The sequence below is a fragment of the Neltuma alba genome, unplaced genomic scaffold (assembly GCF_004799145.2).
Source record: "Neltuma alba isolate B1F8T4 unplaced genomic scaffold, ASM479914v2 tig00011318_pilon, whole genome shotgun sequence".
In the NCBI taxonomy this organism is placed as follows: Eukaryota; Viridiplantae; Streptophyta; class Magnoliopsida; order Fabales; family Fabaceae; genus Neltuma; species Neltuma alba.
In genome coordinates, this window is record NW_021636025.1 from 1,037,539 (window position 1) to 1,049,345 (window position 11,807).

Below are 11,807 nucleotides of genomic sequence, written 5' to 3' on the forward strand. Positions count from 1 at the left end.
GAGAAAAGGTTTTGGGTCTGACAGACCCGACCTGCGAAGGAATCCGAGTCGGTCAGACCCGATTGGAGGTTGCTTCGATGCATGGACACCAACACCTGAGAGGTGGTGGCACGTAGAGGCCGCCGGAATGGTGCGTGTCGTCGCGGCGGACTGCATAGCGACGCTTGTATTTCACGCGCCGACTGCGCGAGTGGGACTTAAAATTTTTTTATTTTCACAGACTTTATTCTCCTAAGGGCATGTGTAGGCGCGTAGGACCTCTATTTGAGGTGCGGTTTGTCTCTAAAAATCCTTAAAATCAAGATCTTCGTTTCAGTATATAATTTGCTAATTTTTGAGACAATTAAGGATCCATTTATGAGTATTTTCAGTGCATTTTTTGGCATTTTTATGCGGATAAAAATTCCAGAGTATTCAAAATAATTTATATTATTTTTTTAAGTGAAAATAAAGTAAGAGGCTTCTGATAGCACTGAAAATATTGAACATGGTTCATTGGCATACTCATACATGGATGATGGAGTTCCAGAATATGAACCTGAGAATGAGGATCTTGAGAAGGACCCTGAAGAGGCTCCTTAAGAAGACCCGGAGGAGTTAATGGATTCTAGACTTGAGTCGGAAACGTTATTCCCCATTGAACCCCTCCGTGCTGAACCTCACTTGGTCTTTAATGATTCACTTGGTCTTCCTGATCAAATCGAAGTTGAGGAAGGAGAAGAGGTGAATCAACCTTGTACCCTGCTTTAGCTATGAGTATAGCTGAAAGAGATGCGGTTAAACTGACAAACATAAAAGGCATCAATGGCGTGCTCGCCAGTTACGTCCAATACATGATCGATGAGAAGAATACCGAATTCTACCTTAAAGTCATAATGGAATACATAAGAGTAATAAGGGTTGGAGGTAGACCTAAAGGAAAACCCATAAGGAAGTTTTATTGGATTTGAGCTATAGATTTAGTATCCTCCTTTATGACCAAAACACGCAAACTTAGAAAACTGTGAAAAGCAATGCTTGATTACCTTAATATTCATATCAAATGATGTAATATTTGTATTTACTTGATTAATATTTGTAATGTTAAGCATTTGGTTTCATGCATTTTAAACAGACTAAGTGTCTTATTTCATTTAATGAAATTACTTAAATTACTATTATATGATTATTTGTGAATAATGTTTGTATACTTTTTTTTATATGTGGGAGCTTTTTTAGAAGATAAAACTTTTAAGAGTCACAATTTTTAAAATACTTATATAGAATTTTTGATAGGACATAATGATTATTGCATGTATCTATGTGATGGGAGGTACAAACATATGCTCTTAATCATGGATATTGCAGTGTTATTATTTTCTGATTAGGAACATTATAAGTACATGACATTGTATACTTCGCTGTGCTATATAACTGAAATGTTCTATGGTACGTCTCTCCTTTAGAGAGAATGTAGAATAATGTGGGATAAATTTGTCACAGAACTGAAAATGGCAACCAAGAACATAATTGCTGAGCTTACTAAAGGGGAAAAGCTTAACAGGGATAACTGGGACATATGGCACCGAAAGGTCCAATATATCTTGGAGGAACAAGATGCTGTTGAACCTTTAACCACTGTAATGATTGAACTTGAGGTTGGGAATACCGCCCAACATAGGAGAGACCAAGAGGGTTATCAAGTTTGGAAGAAGAAAAACAACATAGCTAGAATCAAACTTCTAAGTGCAATGGCTGATGACATAATGTGCAAGTTCAAGAGGTACAAAACTGCACAAACTATGTGGATAGCATTGAAGGACAAGTTTAGTGGTACTTCTACCACTAAACTTAAAGGTTAACGATTAAATTCGATACTTACAAACTTAAGCCAAACAATCCTATGAAGCAACATCCAAGAGAGATGGCCAACATGATCAGGGAACTAAAGGAAGCTGGACATGTTTTGTCTAATGAACAGTAAGTGCAGGCTGTTATCAGATCGCTCCTTGCTGGTTGGGAGCATATGAAGGTTAATCTGACCCATAATGAAATCATCGTTACTTTTAATGATGTAGCCAAGCACTTGGAGCTAGAGGATGAATGCTTAGAGGCTTACAAGACCTCTGGACAAGCTTATTACATTAAGGATGCTGGTACTTCCCAATCAAGGCCCGATTCCAAGAAGGGCTAGAAGTTCTAAAAGAAAGGGAAGAAGGGTGGTCCTCAACCTAAAAAGGGAAAGAAGCAATTAAAGAAGGAGGGAAAGAAAGGTAGGAAGAAGAAGCTCGACCTGAAGAAGGTCAAATGCTTTGCTACCAGAGAATGGGCCATTTCGCACGTGACTGTTCAAAATAGGCTGAGAGAGAAAAGGTATTAGTGGATTATGTGAATTCACATGTTTCATATGTTTTCTAGTACTGTTTTTCTAACATAACCTATTTCTTCTTCTTGGATTATAGACTCAGGCTCCGCAGACCACGTAACCAGGGATCGAGGATCCTTTATCGAGTACCATTGGTTGCCGTATTAAAGCAAGTGGCTTTACGTTGGGAACAACACAAGGATTGAGGTTAAAGGTTTAGGCACTTGTAAATTTACTTTGCGTGGTGGAAAGACCTTGATACTCCATGATGTACTTTAAGCTCCTGACATCCGGCAGAACTTGGTCTCTGTTTTATGTCTTTTAGAGTTTGGGTTTGATGTAAACTTTCATGGCAAAGTTGCAGACATTTTAAGTAACTCAGTCCTTTATGGTTCAGCTTTCTTGTTTAAAAAGTTCTTTATTTTAGATATTGTTGGTGATTTTAATATTAATGAATGCTTTGCTATTTCTTTGAGTAATGTTGACATAAACACCTAGCAGCTAGACTGGGACATATTAATCAAAATAGAATGATTAAATTAGCTAAAGAAGGGTTGCTAGGTGCCATTCCGAATATGGAAATGTCAGTATGTGAGAATTGAGCTGGTAAGGCAACAAGAAAGCCTTTCAATAAGGGAACAAGAGTTGAAAATCTATTGCAAGGGAGAGACACGGAGCTTGGTATTTTATTACCTTTATTGACGATTTTTCATGATATGGTCATGTTTATTTGATCTCACATAAGTCTGATGCTCTTGAGTGCTTTAGACATATACGGTCCAATGAGTGTGAGGGAGAGACACGGAGCTTGGTATTTTATTACCTTTATTGACGATTTTTCATGATATGGTCATGTTTATTTGATCTCACATAAGTCTGATGCTCTTGAGTGCTTTAGACGATACATAAATAAGGTAGAGAATCAAATGGACAATAAAATTAAAGCATTACACACTGATCGAGGTCGTGAATATTTATCTGAATAGTTCAAATAGCTCTGTGAAGAGAAAGGGATAATCAGATAACTGACAATTCTTGGCACTCCACAACAAAATGGAGTTGTCGAAAGAAGAAACAGAACTCTTCTGGACATGGTTAGGTCTATGATGGCCTAAGTAAACCTGCCAATTTCATGTTGGGATGATGTTTTATTAACGGTGACCTTCATACTTAACTGTGTGCCCTCAAAATCTGTCGCTTCCACACCCTACGAGTTATGGACAAAACGCAAACCGATTTGAGCATCCTAGGACCCTGGGGGTTATATCCATAACAGTTCCCATAAGTATGGGAAATTGGGTCCTAGGGGAAAGAAATGTATCTTCATAAGGTACTTTGAACAATCAAAGGGATACGTTTTCATAGGTGACTGAAATAGAATCAAGGGATGCAACATTCATTGAGACTGAATTTCCTAATAAAGGAGATGTTGACCGTACTGTTTTTCTTTATGAGACATAGGAACAAGACAGTGTAGAATAGATTGACAAACCAGAATCTTCTAGGGGTGCCAATCTGAGTGGGAGCCAAGAAAGGTCAACGCCGAGACCTGAACAAAGAAAGAAAGAAAAACAAACAACTCCCATCAGACGGAGTAACAGGGAAAGTATTTCCAAAAGACACTTTCAAATTAAAGGCGAATCTTTCTTAGTTATTCCAGGAGGGGATGATGAGTCCTATTCTGCACGAGAAGCCTTGTCAAGTCCTGCCAAGGAGGAATGGATGAAAGTGATGGAAGAAGAAATGGACTCAATGAAAAAGAGCCAAGTTTGGGTGTTAGTTGATCTTCTAAACAGGCATAAAGCCATTGTGAACAAGTGGGTTCTTAAGATTAAAAGAAAAGTAGATGGACCAATTGACAAATATAAGGTTCGATTAGTGACAAAGGGATACACACAACAGGAAGGCATAGATTATGAAGATACGTTCTCACCTGTTGTGCGTTTTAACTCTATTAGACTTATTCTGGCAATAGTAAATAGTTTAGATCTAGAATTACATCAGATGGATGTAAAAACCACATTCCTGAATGGTGATCTAGATGAAGAAATCTATATAGAAGAACCATTAGGTTTCATTAAAAAAAGGAAAGGAGACAAATAGGTCCATTTATGGATTGAAACACTCATCTAGACAATGGTATTTGACGTTTCACAAAGCAATAACCTCATATGACTTCCAGATGATAAAGGAAGACCATTGCATCTACATTAAGCGGTTTGAGGGTAATTTTGTTATATTATCCTTATATGTAGGTGATATACTATTGGCCGAAAATAGTCTAGATTCTGTGATGGCTATTACAGAATGGCTTTCATCGAATTTTGAGATGAAAGATATGGGCGAAGCAGAGTATATACTTGGAGTCAAGATCTAAAGAAATCATTCAAAACGAATCCTCTCTCTTTCACAAGAGAATTACATCAACAAGATTCTTGAGAAATTTAACATGAAAGACTACAATCTCATGAGTACCCCAGTTGCTACTAAAGTGGCCTTGAGTCCTGACATGTGTCCCAAAACCGAGTCTGACAAAAAGAAGATGGAAAGAGTTCCATATGCCAGTGCTGTTGGCAGTTTGATGTATGCAATGATCTGTAAAAGACCAGACATCTGTTATGCAATGGGACTGGTAAGCAAATTCCAGTCTAACCCTAGTGAAAAGCATTGGAAAGCGACCTGTGCCTTGTTGGGTACTCTGATGCTGATGTAGGCGGAGATGAAGAAGAACAAAGGTCAACTTCAGGTTATACCTTCTTGCTAAATAATGGTGCTATATGTTGGAGCAACACAAGAAGCAAATGTGTATTGCCTTACATTCAATGGAAGCTGAGTTTGTGGCATGCACCGCAGCAGTGCAAAAGGCTTTATGGCTGAAAAGGTTTATAGAACACCTTAGATTTGGAAACAAGAGTACCAATCTGATGTTACTACATTGTGACAATACTACAGTCATAGCCTATACTAAAGATCCTAAGTATCACATTTGACATCAAGTATAATTTTGTTAGAGATTATATAGCACAAAAGATTGTTACTGTACAATACATTTCAACCAAATGTATGGTAGCAGATCCTCTAACAAAGCCAATAGGCAAAAATTTTTTTAAAGAACATGTGCAAGCCCTTGGCATGCTTAAAGTGTAATATGCAAACCTCATTAATGAAATTATATTTTTCCATTGTCACTTTATGTGTCTGTCTAAAAGTATACAATGTCTAGTATGTCATACAGGTTAAAAAGGTTGACTCTCTCACATGGGCAACCGCCTTTGACACTCAGGTGAAGTGAGCAAAGATGAGACATTTGTGTTCACTAGTAAAGCAGCAAAGAATGCTGATATGTTAGGAAAGAAACACAAACTTTATGTCACCTTGACTAAAGTGTAGCAAGTCAAGATGAGATCCACGTTGATAAAGTTGGATCGAAGTTTGAAATCCTACTTCCATAATACCTGTAGCCAGATAACAAACTCTTCAACGTCGACGTAGTAGATATGAGCAGAGTTGAAGAATTTGGGTTTAGATACTGAGTGTGTCTAGACTTAAGTCTGTACATTGTTAATGATAAGTCTAAAACGACATATGCTCTTATAGTAAAAGAGTAACATCATAGCATGTGTTTCATACCATGTGCTGGAAGAATCACAAAAGGGAAGCAAGTGAAAGATCCCCGCTTCATTGCTGTGTGAGTCCCAGGGAGGGAAGTGTCCTCCCGTTGGTGTCCTTTGACTTTGACAATATCACAAAGATACGTTTCAGTGACTGCTACTTTGGCATATGTCCTACCGTCATGATAGATGTGATCTAAGGTATTATGCCAAGAAAGCGACTAATTCATATCAAAGTAATATTTGGGCGAAAGGAAGATTAACTACAATATACACACCTATGCTAGTGTTTGTGACATGTCCCTTATGACATTTTATTGTCATAAGTGTGGACACTAGTCATATGAGGAAAGTAATCTGAGTCAAACATTAACTCGAGAGGGATTAGATTTACTGTGAAAAAGTGTATATGGGTAAATCTAAGACATCTGAGGCATAACTTTAAAATTCAAGCTACACGAAGGAAACGGTGACTTGTGCTAGTCCTTTAAAAGGGATTTCTAGTATAGGCACCTAAGTGAAGACGTCATGCCAACGTGGTCACGGCAAAGCACAAAGTACAAAATTAAAGGGAGAGAAAGAGACTAGACCCATGACATCTAATCCACCAAGTGTGAGTGGGAGATGTAGGAAAATGGGCTAGTCCACCTTTGGTGGATTGGACCCAAACCTATTTATTTTTTGGGGTTCTGGTGCAAATTACAATACATCTGGGTCGGGAATTGTAGTTTTCACTTTTTGCATTTAAATTGTACAGAAGGGAGCGGGAATGGTTGCAATAACCGTATGTGAGTGGAGGTAGTTTTTTCCTGATCATGGGGGAGTTAAAAACCACAAAGAAAAATTTTTGGGGACCAGTTGTTGCCTTTGCTTTGCTTGCTTCCTCTGTTTCTTCCTCCTACTATGTAAGACCAAAGATTTGAGTTCCTGACTGTGACTGGACTTTTGTGTGTGGCTATCTGAGATCATTCGACACTTCAGGTATGCCTGAAAACCATTAAATATAGCCATTAAAAGTCTATTAGCTACCACTAGGTCGCTGCCCCAGTAGTCATGGCTGAAACTTATCAGTAGCAACAAACAATGTCACTGCTGAAAGTCTATTTTTTAGCAGCGACAAACTATCTGTTGGAAATTGTGCCCTAGGGGCCAATCATTATGTTTTGAACATTGTTCATTTATGAATTTATTAATTACGTTATCATATTATTTGCATGTTTACTGTGATGACTATCCTTGGATAACTCATGGTTTATCCTAAATGTCCCTGGTCGGTCATCTATGTGGGAGCAAAGATGAAATAAGACCAGTATGACTTTAAAGATATATAGAGATATAAATTAAAGTCATAGGCACATGTAAGAGTACAAGGTGTTGGACCGACCCGCTATGAGAGAGCTGCATGGGTTAAGTCATAAGCTTCTCTCATATACAAACTATGTCACTGTGCCCTTTGACCTGAGATCATCATGGATTCCTACATGAGAAACGCTTAGCTTTGACCTAGTCAAAAGTCACTTTTGACCGAGTGATCATAAAGACTATGTTCAGGCTTAGTGGTTTTTCATGCAGAGGAATGTGAATGGTCAAGATGGAATTTGTCCCTCACATTCGTAGAGAGACATTACTGGGCCCCTCGATGAGTGAGTCTGAGAAATGTATGGCCATACTATAATGGAAAGGTAGTTCCATTTCTATACTCAGACTACTCAGGGATCGAGAAAGTAACGGTCATGAATAGGAGGATGACGTTCTCCATGCCTCGTCCATGACCAAAATGTTGTGTGACAAAAGGGACGCGATATGGTTGTATGAAAGGTTGCATCGTTCAATGATCCTCATATGTTTTGGGTAGTCGTGATGTCTTGCTAGAGACCGCTTACGACTTGTGAGTCATTATAGTTAATGGCCCACTGCCAACTTCATATGGGCCTACAGGGTCGCACACAAAATAGCCCAACACGAGTTATGATGTCCAGATTCATTGAATCTAGGATATGTCCAGATTCAATGAATAAATAGGGTGGACGTGTATATATATATTCGTATATATATATTATATATAAATATAAGAGATATTAATTGTTAGATTTAATTTATAAGGATAAATTAGATCTATGTAAATTAATTCCGTCATATCTTTATTTTGAATTAGATAAATAGGTGAATTAAATCTATGAGACGGATTTAATATAAACCGTATTTATTTAATTGTTCTCTTATCTAATTATGCAATATTTGATATTGTATTAATTTCGGAATTAATTTGGGATTAATTTCGAAATTAAAATATCACTCATAATACCTATAGCATCCTATATATTCGATATTAGGGAGCTAGGGTTAGTAGAGTGAGAGTGAAAGCACTAAGGAGATAAGGGACGGCCAAAAGTGAGGAGAGAGGACGGATTTTCAAAACCCTAGACGGACATAGACGCTAGCACGTCGTTCGAGGTTGAGGGCTACTCGTGTGGATACCGGTAGAGGAAGTCGACCGGAGTTGTCGACTTCGAACGATAAAGGAGGCGAGCAGAGGCATCCTGAACGGCGGAATCACCAAGCCACTTGGAAATCGAACACTGAAGGTAATACTCCTTACTACCTGACTTAAACGCGATCGGTAGATCCGGGCAAGGGATTGAAAGTTTTAAAATTTTAAGTTGATTTCCGCTGCGCGTCGTCTTTCAATTCCCTTCACTATCATCATTGAAAACTCTTTCAATGGCGACATATTATCACCGCTGAAAAGTAACAGGTTTTCCACAAGCAAATGTTCCCACTAAAAGACGAGAATTAGTGGCGACAACTGTCACTGCTAAAGCTAGTTTCAGCGGCAACAATTGTTGTCACCCCTAAAACAGTAATTAGCGGTCACCCCTGAAAATTGAATTCAGCATCAACATTTTGTCGCCATTGATTATGGTTTTCAGCAGCGCATTTTTGTTGTTACCAAGTACCCTTTTCAGCGGCAACATTTACGTTGCCGCCAATTACCATTTTCAGCGACGACTTATTTATCGCCACTGAAAGTATAATTATTTTTTATAATATATTAATTGTTCAAATTTTTTATTTATATTATAGATAAATATCATCATAAGGTTTAATGAAAATAAAGTAATTAATTGACTGTAACAACCTGAATTTTTTGACTTAAGAAGAGGAGAAAAGAAAAATTATTAAAATTATTTAATACCTAAGAAAATTGGGAAAAAAAGTTATGGAATATTAATTTTGAGAGTTTTGGATATTATGAAAGGGTTAATTTCCCCAAAAAGTGGCTTACACAATTTGAAGGATAATTTTGAGAATTAAAAGGACCTATTTTCTTGGAAATTCAAGAAAAATAGTTAGAGATCTATATTTTAGCTAAAAATTTTAGGATAATTATTTTTGAGGTAAAGAAGCTAATTGAGGCATAAAATCCTTAAAATGGGTTAAGGATTGATTTATGCATTTAAGGGCTATTTTCTTCCAAAATTCAAGAAAAATAGGTAGGAGATGATTTTTGACCAGAAATTTTTATAGACATTATTTTATGGGTCAAAGAAGCTAATGGATAAGAAGGATCCATATAAAACATGGTGGAATAATTTCTGGGTTCATTCTCTAATTTCAGAAAAATGGAGAAAGGATCAAAATGAAGACAAGGATTATTGTGAATGGCAGAATGGTCAAGACAATGACCTACACCCACACCTCACTTGTCACCCTCTCCATTTAATCTTCAATGACTCACTCCCTTCTCATTTTATCATTTGCACACCGAGAGAAATTAGAGAAAAGAGAGGGAGAGACCGAGAGCAACAAAGAGACAGAGGTGGGTGATCGGTGGCTGGATTCTTACATGCAAACGGAGTTTCAGAATTAGGTGAGCCCTCTGATCATCATTCTACTCTTCTTTCTTTTGTTTATTGTGTGTTTGAAGAGTTAATGATGAAAGAAGTTTGGGTTCTAGTGACAGAAACTCTTGGTTAAGTCTGAAGCTCAATGATGATGAAAGAGTAGTGTTTGTTGATGATAATGGAGTATGATTTTTAGCTTGCATGTGGATTTCCTTGATGAAATTGAAATAAAATTGAAATAAAAAATTAATAAAAAGATTAATGCATAAAAAAATACAATAAAATATACGAAGAAATTCGTTCACCCCCTGCATATTTTATAAGTTCTCCCATGTTTTGTTGCTGGCCGAATAGGGGTTGAGTCGCTGGTTTAGGATGATAATGAGTTAAGTTCATGGGGTGAGTATATTGTATTGTATGTTGCTTATCTGCTTTGCAAGTTAAATATGAATAGTTGTTGTTGTTTTTGATGTGGGTCGTGTTGATTTTGGAGGAATTAAAGGGAAAATTATACTATTCACACATATATATGAGGCCGTATGTGATATTGGTTTGTGAAATGATGGTTTTTGAACCCCAAGCTCTGTTTTAATTAAGTGACATGGAGTTCCCTCTTTTGGTTGTATAGTGTCGGGTTCATAGTAACCAAAGTAAGGAAGTTCAGATATTATGCATAAGAGCTTTAGATGGTGCTATGTGATAGTTTGGTGAATGTTTTTCAAATCTGAAAAAAAATTGAGAATATGGGTGCTACTGTACGAAATGTTTTTGGAGGCTAGAAAGTGTCTAAGAGGCTAGACAATGTCTAAGTTATATATACAGAACGAAGGTACTTGGATATATAGTATTGAATATGTAATGATGATGTTGAAGTTTGGGGTTTAAGTTTTGAGGATAAGATCGATTAAAAAATTGAAGTTAAAAATGAATGATGAAATAAAGCTTAATGTGTTAGATGGTTCAAAGGTAGTATGAAGCTATAAACAAGTGCTATAACTAAATTGGCATAGAAGCATTTGGAGTGCTTGGGTTTATATATATAGGTGCATATACGTCTGGGATGCTATGAAGTTATTGGGTGAATTTTGGAACTTGAAATTGATCTAGAAGTTACTGCTTTATGTGGTTAAGCTAAAAGTTAAATTGGGTAATAGTCCTAAAAGGGAATATAATCAAGAATTGCTAGGGAATAACTTTAGGGTGAATTTGAAATCTGGAAATTTTCAGAATTAAGAAGAAGGGTCCTTGTGTAATAAGATAGTTGTTAATGTAAGAAATTGCCAAGCAAAACGAATGGAAGAGCTTGTATTGAATTAATAGTAGAGGGAATTGAATGATAAGATTATTGTTAGTGTTATTGGAAGAGCACGTAGAAAGTTCATATATTGAAATTTTGAGGCTTGCTCGAAGGATTTATGAATTGCCCTTAAATATGAGAATTAGTTAGGGTTGTAAGATGAATTGTGAATAATGAAGGGATGATTGAATTGCTCAAGAAGATAGACTAGTTGTTATAGAATGAATATAATGAAAATTTAGGGATTGAATGATGGAATTTTAGAATTTATTTAGAAAAGTTCTTGAGGAATTATTTTGGAAAAAGGATTAAGTTATTTAAAGGTTTAATTTAGGAATCATAGATATTAAAATAGTTGGAAAAATGAAATGAAATCAATTGGTGTGATTATATGTATATATATTATCTTTGACTGAGATGACCAGTTACTAAGTAGAATAACTGTATGGGTTAAGATAAAGAAAAGAACCCTCCAAAGAGAATAGGTTGAGTAAAAAATATTATCCAGGATGACCAACTATTAAATAAAAGAAATAGAATTCATTAATGGGTCAAGAGAAGTTATATTTTGATAATAAAAGTTTAATGGACTACACATTGACCCATTTATCTGTGAAACTATATTATAGGATTTGATATTTTCCTAAGCCCGTCAAGAAAGCCAGTAAAGAAGAAATCTGGACAAGGTAAATTAAAAGAAGAGACTCTAG